This window comes from Dermacentor albipictus, chromosome 4, assembly GCF_038994185.2.
Source record: "Dermacentor albipictus isolate Rhodes 1998 colony chromosome 4, USDA_Dalb.pri_finalv2, whole genome shotgun sequence".
In the NCBI taxonomy this organism is placed as follows: Eukaryota; Metazoa; Arthropoda; class Arachnida; order Ixodida; family Ixodidae; genus Dermacentor; species Dermacentor albipictus.
In genome coordinates, this window is record NC_091824.1 from 115,066,424 (window position 1) to 115,087,567 (window position 21,144).

Genomic DNA, 21,144 nt, shown 5'->3' on the forward strand with positions numbered 1-21,144 from the left:
ATTATAGCCTACAAATTTTGTGCACCATTACATTGCCCAGTCTATTGATATTCACCAGGCCTTTAATTTACTATTACAGTGAATAGACATAAATCAAGCAATGCGCGGCTTGGATGAGCAATGGACAGTAATTTGCACGAGCAACATGACAGAAGTGCTGAACCACTTATCTAAGCGTGTTGTGTTCCTATGTCAATGGAGAGTTGCATAGACGCAAGAAGAAGCTGTTCATGTGCGAACGGAATCTTCAAACGCAATGGAAGGAACTTCTTGGAAGCGGCCATTCTCGAAGCCTGCGCAGACAGTCGCTGTCAGTGCATGGCAGTCTACCCACAAGCTTAGCTTGAAATGATTTATTGTCATCTAACAACTGGCAGGATTCACGCTTTGCCGTCGGCCATTTTTCGTACCATCATTCTGTCACGCCGCTGGCTACAACACCAGATTTTCGCTAGAGCAAGGACAGATGAAGAGGAGGACAAGTACGCCGGTCTTTGTAGCAGCTAAATGTCCACGGGGCAACCCATTTTTCATCTTCTCATCTATTAATAACCACACCCTATCACACACACACAAAAAAAATGTGATGACATATTGCCATTCATAAAGTACGTCTATAGCCCTCCAAAGCATAAAGCCACGGGCTACATTCCCTTCTATTTTCTTTATATTCCACCACCTTGCAGCTTCCTGGACACTATTTTGACTTTACACATTACGTAGTCTCTTCTCTCGCTCAGACCGTTTGCCGCGCTGAGGACGCCCGTCACACAGCTCAGCTCCACACGTTGGCATCACAGGACCGCTGCAAAGTCATCTGCGATTCACGGCAAAACGGATGTGTCGTACTACACGGGACACATGGTATAGCTTTGGAAGCTCCTTGGCAAGGGCTGTCAGTGCCAGAAGTTTCTAGCTCGCTACAACGGACCTTTTGACGCCCCCGATCGATTAACTGAAGTGACGTGTGCAATTGCTCGTCTCAGGGTTACCGTTCCAACAAGACGCCACTTGTTCACGTAGCTCGCCTGAAACGCTTTCAACCCCCGTGATTCCGAGTCCACTTATCAGTAACGCGCACAGCGGGCTTCGTCTGCGAAGGGAGGAGGGCAACGCTAGAGCAAGAACGGGTGAAAAGGAGCACGAAGTGAGTTTCTCTTTGAAGCAGCTGTGTTACGGTGACCCATTTCTCATCTCCTTCTACAAACAAGCAGATCCCATCGTAATAATATATACAGTATGCTATCACAAAAGGCCTCTTTTGCTATCCCAAGCGGCTTTCTCCAGGTTTTCCGCCGTACTTGGCTGGCTTGTCCATTGAAGTCACAACTAGTGCAACCATCGCGCCCGGTTGGAAAAGTTTTGATTTCCATGCGCAATTGTAGTTGTCTCTCGGGAAATATTGCTCCCCAAACGCACCTACTCGCGTTTTTCGGTCTTATTTTCCTTCCATTCCTTTTCCATTTTTTCCTTCTGTTTTGCATCAGAAATCTTAAATGGCAACCTCGTTGCTTGGCATTTCCATGTCATTTCATTCTTGCTATGCAAAGCGTTCTGTATTCTGTGAATACGTTGCTCGGCAGCTAACAACTAATAAAGATTGCACAATGAGTTGTGAAATGTTAGAAAGCCGCAATCCACTCACTGCTACTTTTGCAAGGTAGCTTTCGTGTTACCAAGCTGTCCAGAAGCCACGATGCAAATGCAATGCAGGCTTTTGTCATTTTGCAAACTGCGTATTGCTGTACTTAGATGGTAGTAGACGCAGTGAAGTTATGGAACTTTCCTAAGCTTTAGAATAAATTATTAGGCAAGCCTTTTGTTAGCTTTTTGAAACACATTCTTAGCTCATGGTATGGTAAAACTATGTCTTGCACACAGCGTAAGAGCAGCGCCAGTGTTACTACAGTACTTCAAACATTCGTTACGTAACCTAAACTTTCCGTGGGACACCATTGTTCGTCAACATTCTTACGCTTTCTCTGGTGTTTCTGCCTTTGCGATATGGTTGAAGGTAGAGTTAAACAGTCGAAAAAGCCAGGTTTGCAGTCGAAAAAAGCTAGGCTAGCAAGTGCTCCATATTCCTGTGAATAACGACGCACACCGGGACAAGGACAGCAAACGAACGCAAATGGTAAGACAAAGACACAGCGCTTGTCCTCATCATTTCCTGTCCTTGTCCCGGTGTGCGCTGTTATCCACAATAACATCGAAGGAGCGGACTGTATACCATCGTTCAAGCACGGGCCTATGCCACGTGAAGTGCGGCAGTCCCCTATATCACGCGCAAGCGGTGCTAATATTAATCGTGGTAATGCAGGACATACTTCGCTGTAAATGAGCAGCTAAATTACAAACACCATAAGGACAGGTAAACAACGTTCGATAGTCCTTACGGAGTCAGAAAGAAAGCTATTAATATCCTAATATTCTGGCGCGGTGACGTCATAGATCTACGCTGTGGAGATTGCAAGCGGGTAGAATCGCGGGATTCCACGCGCAAACCATAAGTAAGACCGATGGTTACGAAAAAAAAAGCCTTCGCAGATGTACGCCAATCTGAGCCGCTGATAAATCAAAGATAGCAAAGCTATGTAATCGATTTCTCACACCCTTCGAAAGTTCTAGGGGTCTCCTTGCTGGCTGTTCAAAGGAGATTTTGAGTGCACAGTCCTGACAAGCTTACTATTCACATGATCTTAATTGTTTGCGACGTTGTACAAAGATTAAACAACTGTACACAATTCTAGATAACATTATATAGTCACATAACATTGCTAGCATGCTCTTTCCAAATTAAATTGTCTTAACCAGCGACTACTCCCGCGCTGGCAGCGCTGCAGCATGAGGCCGTTGTCTTTCACTACCGCAGCCATATGAACTCCTACCTGACCTCCGACATGGAGCCAGTAAAACGCGACGTGAGAAGCAAGAACTGCGCATTGCTCGCTAAACAGAAAAAGAATCACGCAAATATATTTGAGTGAGAGATATGCAATGTGACTTTTATTTTATAATCATTGATAATTACGTTTCTAGCAAATTTAGAAACCTGGTTGTTCCTTGAATAACTTATACTGAACACACTACCGCACGTAAACCGTTGTGAAAGACCAAATGACCAAGCATTTTTTACCTGCGGTGTAGTCGACCGCGAGGTACACGGCGTAGAGGCGAGTAGGAAGACTGATAGACTGAAGCAAGATGACATAAGCGCACTTCATACAAATGATGAGCAAAACGAGAACAAGGTGAAAGCATGAGCGAACGTTTCGACAAGAGGACTTGTCTTATTCAAGGGGCACTTGTCGAAACGTTGGCTCCTGCTTTCACCTTGTTCTTGTTTTGCTCATCGTCTTGAATTTCCACCTCCCGCATTCCCCGTGTTTTCATGCAAATGAGTTACTTGTGCAAATAATGCGGATCCTATGCTAACCGTACGATGGGGCGTGGTTACCATCAATGATACTAAGTACGTGACTAGACAAAGAAAGGACGAAGGGTGGTGCACTCGTGCATGTAAAGTTTATTGCATGATCACTCATGCACGAACTTTTATATGGGCCTGAGAGATCAAATTAATGCCTACTTTCAATTGTGAACGTACGAAAAACAAAATAAGCCAAGCGAGGTCAAAAAGCCGTACAACATACGTGCGTTTTAGGATGCCGTTCTCTTGCGCAGAGAACGTCAAAGAAGTACTCTTCAGTATGTAGGTGTGCTCCTGCCAAAAATTTCGCAGTTTCGAATGCGCCTTTGTTCACCCTTTCTTTGCCTCATCCCCAAACTAACCCCAGCTTTCCGTTATACAGGGTGCCCCAACAATGACGCAACGCGTTTTTTTAAAGGAGATGGGCCGTTCTACACCGAGTGCTTGACCAAGTGCACATTCTTCCCAGTCGAGTAGCGCAACCGCCAGAAATATTCTGGTTCATGGCAATCAATTATGACTTAATTTCAACGAGCTAATGTTTAATTACCGCTCTGAATGGCGGGCTGCAAATGAAGAAATGGTAGTAAATTGAAAGAAACTTAAATATTGCATGTTTTCAGCTAGATGCTTTATTGCCCGTTAATTTTTTTTTTCCCAGCTCAACAAGAAAGCCCGCGGAAAACAAATGAAAGGTATCACGTGACTAACCGTCCACCCGCATGAAAAGAGCGCCTTCAAACAAGCTACAACTGAAGCGGGCCATCCGTCGAGCCTCGGCCGAGACAGCGCGACACCATGGTGTTGCTACGGGATGAGCACAATGCTAAAAGCTACGGGGCTTGTTTGAAGGCACTGCTTTATTGGCGTGTTATATGAATCGTTGCAGAATAATCGCGTATCCCGTGTAAGCCAATGAGACGAATCTTGATACGATTTCGCAGGCATCGTGAATAAATGAAAGGGCAGCGAAAGGCGGCACAGAATTTCGGCACTATAACGTAAACCTATTCCAATCTCTTTTTATTCCAATCTCCTGACGTCAAATTTACGTAACCATTGACGCAACCATCGGACGGTAACCCGCAGCGCTGTTTGGAAAGCCCAATCAAACGCGGTCCTCCTTTATAGAAGATGACCTTTTTTTTCTGTACAAGCGAATAGCATTGCCTACATGGCGCAATTTTCCTGATAGAATTGGCTGAAAAGAGGCGAAGAGCACGCTCAAGTGGAGAAGCGTTCGATAGGACTGAACCAGCGCAGTGAAAGTAGATAGCCGGATGTAGATGGTTGTGCTGGCGTCTTCGATTGATCCGCTTCCCCTTACTCAGCTTGCTGTGGCTGGTCGAAAATCGCGGCGGGGTGCGATGGAACTTTAAAAATGCCACCAGACCTGACCTTCAACAAAGAATGGTTAGCACAGCCATGTCATATACGTGCCGAAAGGGCTCAATAACGTTACACGGCCACGCAACAATTTTTATCACATCCACGCTATCCGGCAGCTCCGAGTAGCCAGTGCCAGAGCGATCGGCTGGCAGCCATCTCCTATTCCTTTTGGAACGGGGTAGTCTCGTTTTATTCAGGAAAAAAATCCGTTTTGTGCGGTATACTAATGCGTCTTCAACGCGTACGGGTCACTTTGACTCGGTTTTGTGGCATCGCGTGCCAGACAGGCGAAGGGGGCGAAGCCCCAAAACACTTGATCAATGACGGAGTATTATGGCAAAGAAGGCGTGCAATCAGAAATAACCGTTTTTCCTTCGTTCCATCTAACCATGCATAATCAATGTGCACGCAATATATCAGATGGTACGTTTTAGCGGTTTTCGCGACGCCGCATGAGAGACAGGCGAAGTGGGGGTGGCACTAATATTTTTTTTACAATCCTGGAGGACTAATGGCAGAATTGGAATAGAAAAGTTTGGAACAGATTTACGTTGTAGCACACTTGATGTCTTAAGTGTCTTCGAAATAAAACCTGCAGGTAAGCATAAAACTAAGATCAAACCGCTATGAAAGTCGGAGCAAGCGGACACTGTGGCTAATTTTTAAAGCGCTATTGTGTTCTGAACGCATGTGAGTCACAGGCAAGTAACATAGTGGAAATGCATATATGTTGTTAAACCTGAGTGCCTAATCAATGATGACAAATCTTTTCATTTAATTCGAAATGGCGACGTTCATTCACTGAGAGCCATTTTCATGTACACCATTACACATAGTCCTCAAAGCCAAACTAACAGTTTTTTTAACATTAAAACGCTATGCTAGCTACGCGAAACCTGCTTCCAAAGGTGGTTTAAGCGCCCTTTGACGACCATAATCCTCCAAGCAAATTAGAGTCACCAATCAGGGCATTAGAAAAAATTTTCTAACTTAATTTACTTGATACAAGGCTAATGGTTTACTACATGTTTATATATGAAATATTAAGACAATCATATTTCAACATAACTTCGCTTTGTTTGACTGTCCTGGAGCTCTTCATTCCCGAAATACTCGTCAAATTTGACACTCATTGATCTAATTTCCAAGCTTATAATCCATCATTATGGATTACCAACTTGCGCCGTCCCCCACCTTGCTTCAGGTACATTTATCTGGACGTTTCACATACGAACTTATACCAGAATCAAGTATTGTAGTAATAATCACGGATAAGTATTAAAGTAAAGCTACTTATAAATAGCAGACTGCTTTAATAAGTATTTACTTGCATAAGCGCCTTTGCTTTTTGTTGTTGTTTCTTTGTTTGTTTGTCTTTTTTTGCATTTCCTTACATAGCGGTTTCCATCTTCAAGATGAAAACTTTGTGTCATACAACGCTATCATAGCAGAGATCGCCACCTGGCTTACGATCGCATTTTGTCCATAATTTTATTCATCAACGCTAGAGCATGCAATACCAAAAATATTTGAACCATTAACTATAGCTCAAGTTGACCATTTAGCAGTGAATAAAATACACAAGCATCGAAATAACGTATACTCAACCGGAAGGCTTCGCTTGGGATCAACTTCAACTTCCAATTCAAATACGTGTAAAAGGCAGAAATGCTTTTGGAAAACAACATTTGCGAACGTGATACATGAGTTCCTTTCTTTTGCCGTTTTCTAGAGTTCTTGAAAAAAAAAAGAGAATATTGAAAGCTTTAAAAAATGTGTTAGTTAAAGTAACTAGATGTCACCTTTCTTCCAGATGCCACATACCTCAAGAATATTGACTCGGTGGTTGCCGAGAAACACAGGTTGTCCGTTCCCTTGTATTTGGGTAGCAGTTTCCGAGCTATAACTTCCTCTTGAAGAATACTGACGCCATTCAAAATCTGCAAATACAGTTTTTCATAATGAAATGCGAAAGAAGCGGCTAACACTTTCATTACATTATTATTATCTTTATGAAACGGTGCAAACAAGACGGATTCATAGTTAGCGCACGCAAATACATTAAAGCGGTGCTGTAGTCGATGGATGCCTGTATTTAGCTTTTTTCATTGAATCAAGCTTTCCTCCTTCCTTTTTGGCGAGGTGTCTTCCCCCCTTCTTTTTAGTCCATATCTATCGAAGATAGATGTCTTCAGATATCTCTTCACTCTGGGAAGCCAGAACTGAATCAGAAGCATTGTGGCTGTGGCTGCCGAAATAACGTTGTCGAATTGACAGACTTCTTTTCCACTTCATGATTGGACAAATGAGACTAATATCCCCAAGTGAGGGTAAAAAAGAAATGAAGAGATGGAAGAGCATTTCGACGGCACTTAGGCTGAACGCCATGGAAGTTGAACGAAAGTTGACGCATTCGAAGCAGTGCGGCGCTATTCCGCGGGGCTGTAATTCTAAAAGCAACTAGTGCGCACTTCAGTCGCGCAACGCAAATCATTGGACACTTGGTCCTAGGGACTTGAGTAGCCCGAATGAGCGGTTATCTTGGATGTTTCTGAGCCTTGCCTTGTGAGCAAAACCACATTTTTTTTTCTTTTGTGCTTCAGCGCACTAAACATCCCTCCGTCACTCAGCATCAAAGTAAGAGCAAGAATGACATTATTTGGTAGTGAAAGTGTTGCTTTATTCGAATTTCGGTTCCCCTCGAAAAACTGCATTGAAGGCTGGCTGAAACGCAGCTTCGGATGCGCGGAGCTGTACGTTACGAGAAGAGAAGATGGTAATCTTCTTTATAAGTTACCTGGATGGCCGTGTAAATAATATTTAAAAATAACAAGACGAGTCGCATTGTTGGTATCTAACAACTCGCATGACGGGGATACCTAGCACTGATCGGAATATGTTCGTGGTCCTACGATCTTGCGGACAGCACACAATATCGCCAAAGAAAAAAATCTGGCAGAAGCCACATGCCAGGATGTCTGTTGACGTTAGTGGTATTAGCATCGACGAAATGTAGCGACACGTCGTATTGCAACCACCCAAACGTGTCATGTACGAGTTGTGCACTGCCTCTGGGCTCCTCTGGCCACGCTGTACCATCTAGCAACGCGCCGTGAAATCCTTTCGTAGTGCGTGTCTGAATACATAGTCAGAAGAGATTGAATATACGTACCCAACGCAGGTTCATTCCACCCAGCACCGGAGAAGTTTGAAAGGATTTAGTCATTAAGCGAATGTTTACTGAAATTTATACGACCGATGAAACCACGAATCTTACTTTGCGTAGCTGTCTAATACTTTGTTATCATGATTATCGTGATCAGTGTGAAACTGCAGCCCTATTTCGTTACGGTGTCATCTCCCCCGCTGATCATATCAGCGTCTAGTCTGCGCAGCTTTTTGTACCTGTAACTGTCAGCTGAAGCGAACGACGGCTGCAGTTACAGCTACAAAAAGCAGTAACTGTGCTGCTGTAACCGCAGCCGTCGTTGGCTTCAGCTGACAGTTCTGGGCATTCATAGTAGTTTCCTGGAAACTTATCTCCACTTGCGCTGCACTTACTTGAGCTCACTGAAGGTGAGACTGACGTCACCGATGAGCACCATGCGAGCCGGTAAACAACTTCTGTCGACGCACTGAAGCGCAAGACGAAAATACTGTTTAGGAGAACTCTCTCTGAAAACAACTATCTTTATTTTAAGATCCCTTCAAGACCTAAGAGCGCTTTTGTTTGTATCACTGTGCTGATGAACAAGAACCACAGTATTACTGAAGGACAAAAGTGAGATGGTCAGTGATTACCGAGTTCCCCACGAAACCTGCTCTCTATAAGGAAAAAGTCGTGACCTTTGAACGCCCGTTTCTTCATTAGTGTCACTTCTGAATACCCGAGATAAATTGAGGGATGCTACGGGAGTTTTCGTTCCTCTCCTCTCTCCTATACCCGCTCGGCTCTGAAGTGCTCGAGCAGCGCCGCTAATGGAATTCGAGCGATTCGCTTCCGGCACCAGCTCCAGTGTTTTGTCTGGCTGAAGAAACACTTCTAATGATTGTCTCCACCTTTACATTTTCTTTTTGTTGTTTTATTACTTATTTTATTGAACCGCATATCTATGAAATAAAAAAAAAACTCATTTCTTGTGAATTTGAATGAGAAACCCCTTGTGTTTCCTTTCTTGTTCTTTCATCGTTAGCTTTTGATAACGAGTCCCTATGCTCTTATCAGTCCTACAACCTAGTCATCTCCGACTGATAAACTGGGACAGCACCTAAAATTGAAACTTGCACCAAAAGCATCAGACGCGTTGGCATGAAGCACAATACAAATGTTCCTTTCTTTTTTCATTATCACATCTTTCTTGCTCAGTAGTTTCACATGTCGTGATGCTTTCAAGGCTCGGCATTCCGAAAAGCGGATTTCTATTTATTCTGCTGAAAGGCCTGGAACCCATTTCAATAGAACACAAATGGAGTAGGCTAGAAATGCGCGTTTGTGCTCCCGGAAATTAAGGCACTGCATTGCATCAACTGCGCATGTTTCTTGTCACAGAAACAGTCAGGCTTCCTTATTATAGCACGAGCGTTTCGACTATTTCACGCCAGAGTCATTGAACGTGTAAACATTCGTGAGAACAATCGCGTCATCAGATCAGTCTATGAAAGACTTGCGTTGTCCAGATCTGCTTTCTTCTCTGTTTTCATGAGCGTGTGTTTAACCAACCACGCATTCTCCACGTGCAAATATATTTACAAAGCACTCCTGATGCTTCCCTTAGCAACACGTAGGTGCTTCACAACTACGCCAAAACATGGGAGATCATCTATACGCGCCACAATGCGCAAACAAAGACACTTAGCCGTTCTTATTCAGTGACAGCCGTTCTCCAATATCTCCCATTTAGCCATCATGATGGTGCGCCAGCGTACACACGGCTGCATGAAAGTGAAGCAAATGGCACAATATTGGTTGTACAGGTGACGTGTGAACTTATTTGCTTAGATCGGCAAAACCTTTCTTGGTTGACAGAATGTACACAGGTGATTTTCTGACGTAATTTTTTTACCACAGGGTGCCGCTTGTAAGAGATTGTTTCATCCTCTGCAAGCATAAATAGCTGTACAAGGTACATAGAGCAGTTTTGATGGAAGGAAAACAGATTACGGAGACGCACACAAAAAGGCTAGTATGAAAAGCATGTACAGCATACCTGATTAAACTCAAGCAGGCTAGGTGACTATTTTTCATCGCACAGTTTCAAAGAGGATGCCAATAAATCACTATCGTCATGAATGCCCGAAGATTATTTTCGATGCAAGTGTATTTTCTGGCTCCATTGGCGTTCATGCTTTGGGTTAAGAATATCTAAAGGCGATGGGAAAGCGATGAACTAAGCTTTAATCTAACATCCGTAATAGGCAAAAATTCAACAGAATGCTCCTGGGCTTATGTAAGCGATATGCAAGAGGACAATGCAATGGATTTACAGACTTGAAAGTATAAGTTGCAAGGCAGTGACAAATCTAGACCTTAAGTTTAGCACAGAGAAATAAAAAATTGTTATCTTCATTGAAGCCGAGCAATGACGTGGTATCAATTCAACATGAAGTATTACCCATTGCAGAATAGTATAAATAGCTGGGTGTACACATAAACGAAGACCTGCTCAAGCGCCGACCAAGATAATGTAAAAATTGAAAGGAAGTGAAATGCAGCAGTAATAATTCATAGATCAATTTCTGGCTGCAATAAATACGAGGTGGTGTGAGAAATTTGAAAAAGTGTAATGGTACCGGCACTAACGTTCGCAAATATAATCATGTGCTATAAGTGAGAAACCTTGTCGGGGTTGGAGATTAAGCATAGGGTGGTGGGCCGACTGGATTTGGGAGCTCACGCTAAAACCACGAATGAGGCAGTGCAAGGTGACATGGGTTGGGCTTGTTTTGAAGTCAGAGAAGCGTAGAGCAAAGTTAGCTTTTAAGACTAAGGCACATCAATGCAAAGAAGTGGGCGGCTAAAGTGCACGAATAGCTGTACCTCAAAAGCGCAACAGAATAGAGGCAGAGTTCAAGAAAGTTGGCATTCAAGCAAATGGTAATTCAACGTGTAAATAAGCAGTCAGGAGACATCAAAGAGAGTACGAGAGAAACAGGCAGTAAACTGAACGCAACGAATGGAAACAAACAGGACATTGTAGATTTACAAGAATGGCTAGAAAGAAATTAGAAAAGAAAATCTCTACGATAGCACAAAGGTCTTGCTATTTGAGGACCGAGCTGGTTGTCTAAAGACCAAAAATCCCGCAGCAAATACTTGTGACAGCGTGAGGCATGTGTTTTGCTGGCACGAAATTCCGGAGACAACTCAACACATCCTAATGGAATGCGAAGGTATAGCAGCCAACAAGGCCCCTGGGAAATGCCCACCTGCCAGATCTGCTGGAATTCAATGCTGGGCATTAACCTGTGAACAGCTGAGCTAAATAAGAGACGTTGGCAGTATCGGTGGAAAAAAGGCAGACAAGAAATTTATAGTACTAGATCAGTTACAGTCACATGTAACTATATAAACCAGATAGAGAAGTTTTAAAGGAGAGAGAAAAGATTAGGGGCACACAGAGAGAAACGCTAGACTGATAAATACCTATAACATAATTGATTAGCTTAAGCAGGCTAGGGGAATGTCTTCGAAACCAAACAGCGTTACGAACGGGACACAAGACGGAGCACCACGCGTTTTTTGGTTTAGTGCGACTCTTAAAGCTGTTTGCTTTCGAAGTCATGTACCAACTAGCTCATCAACGCGTGTTGTTGCTACTGTTTATCATCGCCCCGTTTAGAACGGTATGCCAATGAATCATTATCACCATCATCATTGTTGTATGAGGAACAATATCCTCAGTAAAAAAAAAGATGTTGAGAGTTTGCGCTCGTTTTATTCGTTTCTTCCTCCTCGTTCGTGTGTGTTTTCTGCAACCCACAGTATGAAATTGTACCAACTTGCCCAGCTGTCAGTTTTGCTGCATCGAAAAGCAGACCTCGACTTAAAGCTCCTCTTAAGCGTAAGGGATTCCAGCATATCGCGCCTGTACTCAAGAATTCGCTGTACTTAAATAGCGCTGCTGGAATATTGCTAAGCCAAGGCGTTGATCCAAGAACGCGCCGTTACTCGATTATAGTTATGTAGAATATCGAAGCAGCTGGTTAAAACACTTCGCTTAAGAATCGGTACAGTGTCATCGATGCTGAGTGACCACTGAAGACGAAGGACGGCGTTCGTGACGGGAAGCACCAAAATGCCCGTCGCGTATAATTACGAAAAAACTTAGCTCATATCGGATGCCAAGTTGATTGGTGAGTATCCAAGCCATCGATTTCGCACTCTAAAAAAAATCTCTGATATCGCAGTGTTTCTGTAGGATATCTGTTCTGTTTTCAGATATGATTAATAGTGCGAAATAAAAGATGTGTTTGTTTTTTCATAGATGTTTCCGTGTTATGGACGACTTTATTTTCAATTCATGGAGAACTCCATCTTGGGCTGCGTTAGATGAACAATTTCTTCTCAGCTTGGAGCACAGTCACGTCAAATGATCGCGGTCATGAAACATGGAACGCAGCCGCACAACAGCTTTCACCCATACGAGTAGACTGTAGTGCCCTGCGTTTGCTTGTTACCGAGAGAAAACTACAACGTGTTACGCCAGAGATGGCGGCACTCGAACGCTTCCGCAAAATAATTTATAAGACGACGTGGATTCGAGCAGCGTTCGTACTTTTTTCCTTTTCACTCAATTTTCACCACTTTTTTCATGCAATTAGGCTTTAATCTTGTCTTCGAGAATATTAAATTCCGCTTCTATTTATGAATGTGCCTTTAGACACGTTTTTCATGAACGGGAGCAAAACGGTTATGAAATACCGTTTTTAAATTTTTGAATTTCCACAAGGTGTTCATCAATTCTCGATGACCGTATTCTCATTTCCTTCACCTATTTCACTTTCAAATCAACTTGTAATTTTCTTTATCTTAACCTGAAATTAATTATTTGCTCGTCTTAGGAGCGCGCATCATTCGCTGGAAATAAATTTACTACAATAATTGTGCCACTCACAAGCAAAGCCTATGCAGCTGTACGCTTCTAGTTTGCTTGAAGGGAAGCTCCTACTTCACTATTCTTGTTTTAATATTTTTTTGTCAAAGCTTTCCATGTGACAGATTGTCAACGCCGTGTTTGGTCCACCGCTTTCAGCCGAACAGAGTACGCCTGGAGCAGACTTCTACATGGCCGGCAGCTTCACAATTTAGTTACAGTTTGCGCACGTGTAAGGAAAGTTACTGAAAGAGCTAACCGATTTTGCAATAGGTAACCATTTTGCTCGAGGCGTCCGAGCTAATTCAATGGAGGAATGGTCGACACAAGACTTTGATCGAAACATTTTGATCGAAGGGGATTTTGCTACTGTGTTTCGATCAAGAGCACAACGTTTTGATCAAAAGCACCCCACAGCCACAAAGCTGCTCCCCGTATCCAGTGCCGGTGACAGCAGAATGCAGGCTCTAGTGAAGTATGGACGCGCACAAAGCCGTCTGACATATGCGCCTGACTGATGTTGTCGCACCTGCACCCGGCCGCAGTCATGGTTGGGCCGAGTTTTTCTGTGACGTAAGCGTGACGCCGAATGTGGGATAGCATAAAATGGAAGCTATCTTTATTTTCTCTTGAAAGCATCTCAGCTGCTCCGCGCGCGGCGACTTTATCGAGGTGGAGTGAGATATCTCACACTTCATAAAAAATGAATGAGAAAAAAAGCTACAAATAAACAGAAGAAAGAATCCAGGCACTCTGGCGAGTTTGGCTATAAAAGTCCCGGAATGTGTTCTTCCGAAGCAATCGCATTTTTCCGCTTCAAGTAGAAGTCGATACGCAAAAGAGTGTATCGCATAGACATGGAGCCAACACTTTTTGAAAAACTCAGTTGGGGTGATTTACCCTTGCTAGGCCAGATGCGGTGTGAGTTTTTTCCTTTATTTGCCAGAGAAAGAGGGTGTTGTAAGCTGAAACGAGGAAGCTGTCACGTGGGTTGCATACTGGGTACACAGCTTTTTTTCGCGGTTGAGCGCGTTTTCCACTGGGGAAGCGTAACGGCGTCAGAGCACCACTCTGTACACCCTCTGTTTGTATACTCCTGAACTACACTCAGTATCATTGCAGCCGAAACCGTCACAGCCGGTTTTGCAGCTTTTCCTACTATGCATTTCATGTTCGCTCTCCCAGCTGTTAATTAAACAAAAAATGGCGGTCAGCTTCCAAAGTAATTATCCGCAGAGTGAATGATTGTAACCGCATAAGGCATAAATAATTGTTAGACTTATGACGACGTTTAGGCTACCACATTCTGCTCCTTTACCATGGAGCTGAACATTTCAAAAATTGCGAAGACATTACGGATAGTAAGCGTTGCATTACCTTGGTAATAAAACACGACCTCGTCAAGATTATCTCTAATCATCGTCTACTGAGTCCATCGGTGTCAAGTGCAGCTTGCCCGTTATACGTTTTCTACTCAAGGTGAACTTTTTGACTGCATGGTCATTTTGCAGCCTCGGTAAGTGTACAAAACTGTAGCGCCTATACAAGACTACTGCTAAACGTAACTCGAGATAGCTGTATTGTTCAAATCTTGGACGTCGTCTTTTACAGATGTCATTGACTTCTTTCCGAACTGCTTCGATCCATGTCTTTGGGAGATTTTCTAAACAACCTTTCGTAAAATACGACTCAATTGACCAAAAATATCGGATGCTACCACAATACCCAGGACCACAATGCACTTACTACTGCTTTTATAAAAAGAGGGAAAGGCGAACACGGCACCATTCTGTCATTTTTCCCTAGTGTTGAGCCCTGTATTGAATGAAGTGTCCTCTTAGGAGGTAAGAGGTCTTGTTGGGATCCTGTCACTGAGTGGAGACATGTTCACAGTAATTCCCGAAATTGTTGATTGTCGATATCCTCAGCAACTATAGGTTCCCCAGATGTTGTCCTGTGAAAGCGAACCCAGTCTCAGTAAAACACAGCTACGGCATGTTGACTTTGTATAAATTGCCTCAGGTGTTTCTTTTCTTTTTTCACGCAGCTCTGTTTGACCACTGGGTTTCTTGAATATGCGTTGAACGCACGGTACAATAGCGTTTTTACATTCCCCTCCCATCGGAATGCGGCTGCAGCTGCCGAGATTGAGTCTTCGACCTCACGCTCAACAGCACGGCTACCGCGGTGGGTCGTCCGGAGAATAAAAAAAAAGGATACACAGAAACTCCACTGGGAACTGTCTAAGTATGCGTAAGCATTGCACCACTTGCTCATCTCCACACAGCCCTATGTCATTATCAATATTATGAAACATAATCTGCAGAAATATTCAAACGACAACGCTATGGCGACACGAATTGCTACGGAAGGCAGCGCCAGGTGAATTGATGAGGCAAGCAAACTACTGCAGGGGGCGGCTCCATGTGCGCTGATAACTTCCCGGTTATTATAAGCCGTTCTCGCTTTTTAGCGCCTCATTCATGGGCGTCGAACCATTACAAATCGTGATCAATCGCACTCCGGCGGTGGCTGCGTCTGGCGCGGCCACGAGGGCCATGTCTTGAAAGCGATCTGCGATTGGCGACAGAGAGCGGCGAATTGCTGACAGTTGAGTTTGTTCTCGCCGCTGAATTCGCGTTGAAGAGACACGCGTGGGCTCCAATTTTGAAAGCCATCTTCGAAGGGGGCTCAGTGCGACGAGTGCCGACAGCTTCAGGTGGGCTGTGTTCTCGCCGCGTAGTTCGCGTTGGAGTGAGAGCCAGCACGAAGGTGAATTCCCTCATTGCTGCGGACGCGATGTTGAAAACCATCATGTTGCGGGACGGATGGACCATTTTCTCGTAGGGCAAGCATAGAAATGCTTACACATTTAAAAACACTTGAATGCGCAAGAAACCACTGAAGCAGACGCAACATCTTGCGAGTGCTGCGTATTGCTCGAACCATGGCCACCGAGGTGGCACCGGCACGCCTTCCGTGTGATCTCGCACGCACCAGTCGAAGTCGGCTGGTTCTGAAGACGGTGCAATGTCACACCGCGCCTCAAAGCGCTAGCTATGTTGTAATAAGCATCGAGGAAAATGATGCGTTCTCACTTTTCCAATGGCACAATTGACTGTCGGTGTCTAGCTTCTTTTTCCTTTCCCACAGTGTAAGGTAGCCAACCAGACAATTTCCTCGTTAACACCCCTGCTATCTAATTTTCTTGTCATTCACTACGAACCTTCAAAGGTAGTTTGAGAAAGTAGCTAAGCTTTGTCGTGACGGTCAGCGCGCAAATACAACGGTAAAAAAGCGGAAACAGTGCTTTTAAATTATTTGTCTCTGGAATATAGCTTCATCGACATTCTACATGACGATCAGAGTATTTGAATGCGTTCGCATTAGGAGTGTCAAAGCGGAAAGAAGGTATGTGAAATGTGGAAAGCCGGTCATGTGGCGCACGCACGCGCGCTCTCTCTCTCACACACACACACACACACACACACACACACACACGCACGCACACGCACACGCACACGCACACGCACACACACACACACACACAGACAGACAGACAGACAGACAGACAGACAGATAGATAGATAGATGGATAGATGGATAGATGGATGGATAGATAGATAGATAGATGGATAGATAGATAGATAGATAGATAGATAGATAGATAGATAGATAGATAGATAGATAGATAGATAGATAGATAGATAGATAGATAGATAGATAGATAGATAGATAGATAGATAGATAGATAGATAGATAGATAGATAGATAGATAGATAGATAGATAGATAGATAGATAGATAGATAGATAGATAGATAGATAGATAGATAGATAGATAGATAGATAGATAGATAGATAGATAGATAGATAGATAGATAGATAGATAGAAATGCAGTCTGAGTTGTTTTGCCTTTGTTAAGCGGTACATTAAAGCTCGTTTAACTGGCGTGGCCACTTTCAAGGCTTCCTTCGTGCTGCACAAGAGAAGGAGAACCTTTCAGAGACCAGAAGGAAAACAATAAAGGGGCTAACAGTCTAGAAGCAAGTGCCCGAGCGACAAGTGCTCAAAGGGCAGAGGCCTTCACAGCCGCATAAACACAAAAGAAAGATATACTGTAAAACTCCTGAACAACAGTGCAATTTATTGAACGTGGTTTACATCATGGATCTGGGACCTAAAATAAGTGCGACGTAATGCTAACGCATTTGCTGCTAAATCGCTACCGAATTTATTTCACTGCACTCTCAGGAGACAAGGCAAATGTTCCAAAAGCAAATTGCAGCTGCGCGACGTGACGCATATGCTAAACGTCTGAAAAAGACTTGTGCCCGTTACAGGAAGAAACTAACTGATTACAGTTACTTATTCCAAAAATATGATTGATTACAGTTACTAATTACTGTCCCACGAAAGTAAGATGAATTACGAAAAGTAAGCCATTATTTTTACGTTATTGCTCTTCGAATTGTTTTTTAACATTACACTGATGCAGTAAACATAAACACTGGTCTGGCACTTTCAGTGCTTCCCCTGATATCCTCCACGCATTACCTTCACTAACAATTCCTTTAAAAAAAGCTCAGTGCCCTTCCTCTCTGCGAAGAAGGATAACCAGCGAAGCCGTGTATGTGGAACACTTAATGGCGAACTGCACCTCCGCTGCAGGTCGGCCCGGCATTGCACTAACTTCGGAATCGACCCACGTGTGGGGAGTTCTTAAAGCCTGCTTCACCTCCGCCGAGGGTCGGGCCGGCACTGCACTATCTTCGGAATCGGCCCACGTATGGGGATTTTTTTGCTTACCAGGCCAACGACACGAAAATTTCCTTGGATGGTAGAGGTACACAGTTTCGCTGCAAGAATTCGTCGCTCAGCTGCCCTCGTTTTTCTTGTAAAGACATCAGCAGCGACACTAAAAGCTCGCTCGTTGTACAGGCTGATGGGTAGGGCGGGTTTGTAACGTACGTACATGTCCTATTGTGCACAAGATTCCCATTACTCAGCATCTCGGTTCTCTGTGAAGCGCAGCGCTTCATTACTGCCTGCACTTGGAGCCCATGCTACCAGTTGGGCCATTGAAAAGAGAGGCAAACTGGTCCACAGGTGGTTCGTTTGCATTAACTTCCTAAGTGGCCGTCGCTATCGAGACATACCAGTACCGGCTCAATTCGTGGTCCAACATCTAAGATGAGGAAACAGCTACTAAGCCTTCAGATTTGAGTGCCCGAACATGCATATCCATGAGGCTGCTACGTGGCACGATCTCGGGTGTTCTACCGTGTAGTTTCTGCCATAACACGTGACGTGGCGTCGCCTGTGACGTCTGTTAGTAATCAATAGCGTAATTGTTTACACGTAATTGGTTGCATGTAATTAGAGTGACCATCACCGAGTAAGCAAAGTAATCGTGAAATTGCAATGTTATCAGAAATCAAATAGATTACAAGTAATTAAATACATGTAATTCAATGCGTACAAGTCTGGTCTGAAATCACTATAGCACGCCCGACAAAATAATTAGTACGGCGGCTGTTCCCTCATATCACGCACGTGTCTATGTCCTAATGAAAAGAGCACCGCTTTGCTACATCGGGTGCCCCGGTTTCAAAAATCTCGATCACACACGTAATATTAATAAGCTGGGACGGAGACTACCCCGATGGCCGTATACGAAGGAAACTCGTAAGTCGATCTTAATAATGCTTCACACTAATGGCTTTTTCTACTCCCAAAACCATACGCACTTCAAGTATCGATGCTTCTGCTTATTCAGTGAGTGCTTCAAATCTGAAAAAAAAAAAATTCGCAAAAATGCAGGCGTTGCTTCCGATGCTCGTTACTACGCATGAATTTTACGAACAACGAAATGCGCTGGATCGTTAGCGTGAAATAAAAAGAAAAGTTCCGCTTATGAATACTTCGAGAACTCCTTTATGCCTCGCATCATAAGGCGTTCAAGAAATGAGACGTGTCTCAGCGTAGGCCGCTCGTACGCGGCCTACGCTAAGACTAATGACTATATGTTCAACATTATATGTGATGAGCAGCCATTCTCATTTTGCCTGCAAGTGCCGAGAGGTGAAATCTGGAAGGAAAATGGTGATCTACATTATGCGCCGCAGGTTCGGCATCATGATGTCCCAGTGAACGCTACGAATGCAATCTAATCACTTAAAGGGCTGGCGGCTTCTTTTGGATTTTGCGCGAAACCAGTCTAAAGATTGTCGAAGTGTAGTCTAACTCCGGGAGTGCGAAAGAATTAAAATAAATGCGTGTTCTGCCACGCCCTTTCAACTATACTTTGCATAGCAAAGCGCGTTCATATGATAGATCTAAAGACTACGCCTATTCAGCTCTCCGCTTGCGTGCTCTATGAGAATAGCATATGAGTGAAGTACTTCGAGCTCTGGTGATGAGGGCGCACGTTAAACGACCAGCTATAATCACGAATTCATTTGCCCCACGAGCACGTGGCGTGCTAGCAACTCTGTTGGCTGCGTATGAGCATGACATTCAATGCTTTAGAAAATCCTATTGCGCACGAAGGCATCATTAACGGGGCATTTCACTTGAATGCTTCATGGAGAAGGCATTTCCAAAGTTGGGGATAGCGAGGAATACTGCTGCTTTCGGTCATCAACGTGGGCTCATTTGCAGCATGTTTGCTTCTTACGTTCACTGCCAAACTGCCTCAGTTTCACATTCGGTTTAACCTTGCTAACCATAAAGGGAACACTAAAGAAAAAAAAATGATTTCAACTACATTAGTAGATTACCCTTCTACGATGCCAAAAAACATCAATCTTACTATGATGCTTGGTACGCCAGAAGAAGGTGCAAGAAGGAAAGAATACTGGCGACTGCGCGATCTTGACGTTCTCACAACAGCTCACTGGGACGTCATTGATTTTGACAGCGTCGGCTATAGGGCCCAGTTATTTCATTATGGGTAAAAATGGGCTGCATTTTGTTCTAAAGGGGCCAATGACTGGACGTGACAAGATGAAGTGAGTTTTACTTAGCAAATGACGTGCAAACACGAAAAAAAAATATAATTTAAAATCCGTAACGTCACACTGACGTGCCAGCATAGAGGTTTCGGCAAGATATTAAAAAAGTGGAACTTTGACTTCCATTTCACTCTTCTAATAATCAATCTATTGTGGGGAAATTAAGCATAGTGCAGTTTTTAAACAATACTTTATCAGTCTAAACACATTTGATGGTTCTCTTCAGTCTCTCTTTAAATATGCAGTGTCCTCTGAAACTGTTTTTAAGGAAAACAAGTGTTGCATCAGATCATGTGGCCCAACTTCGCATTTTTCCGCATGATTAAGATTTAAATAAATTTTCTTCCTCACGAGCACTTAAGGCCTGAGACTGTAAATGACGAGTTCTTTATGTATATCTCTTTCCAGCACTAAACACGCTTGTATATGTGAAGAGTTGTCATCAGAGTCTGCCGTAATGGGCTGCACAGATTACAATTTTTTTACGAGAACTACAGTGACTCTACGCTTAGCTGCACTGATGGATTTGCCCTGCTAAACAGCTCCGCTGCGGCAATGATGATGCTAGCGATAGTTACAACCACGAAATTTAAGACGACTCAAACCACATCATCGATGGCAGCAGAGCTCGCAGCGCTCCTTACCGCCCTTAATTAGATCGCTGATGAACCGCCACAAAAGTGGACGATTTTCTGCAATTCAAAGTTGGCACTGCGATCTCTACTGTCACCTTTACGACACGCACCGCACTTAACAGCAAGTATTTCAGATTAGAGACGATGCACCATATAAGTGATGCAGGCCATGAAATAACTTTCGAATGGCTTCCAAGTCACTGCGGAATTATCGGCTATCAACGAGCCAATCAAGCTGCTCGTGCCGCCCATACTGAGGACCACCACGTACCAATACCACTTTCTAGAACTGACGCAGCACGGAAGCTCCGCCTGATTGCTCGCCAGTGCACCACGTCGCAATGGAATGAGCCACATTTCAGGAATTCCCGACTACACTCCCTTGATCCCACAATAAATTTTCAAGTCCCCTCAAAGCTTCGCCATGGAGACGCCACGCTTCTGTATCGACTGTGGTTGGGCGTTGCTTGTACCAAACCTTATGCGTTCCACACAGGGACGGCTGACACCGCAACCTGTGACCATTGCGGCCATGAAGAATCGATTGGTCATATATTGTGCGGATGCCCACAGTGCAGTCCA

The 21,144-nt window shown here is 43.9% G+C and overlaps 1 long non-coding RNA gene across 1 annotated transcript in view; it reads right to left on the reverse strand.

Moving 5' to 3' along the window:
• Window positions 1-21,144, reverse strand: part of LOC139059305 (uncharacterized) — a 152,439-nt gene that overhangs the window by 92,906 nt on the left and 38,389 nt on the right. The window contains exon 2 of the long non-coding RNA XR_011514056.1: window positions 6,644-6,759. This is a non-coding gene — a long non-coding RNA (uncharacterized lncRNA). The remainder of the gene's footprint in view (window positions 1-6,643; window positions 6,760-21,144) is intronic.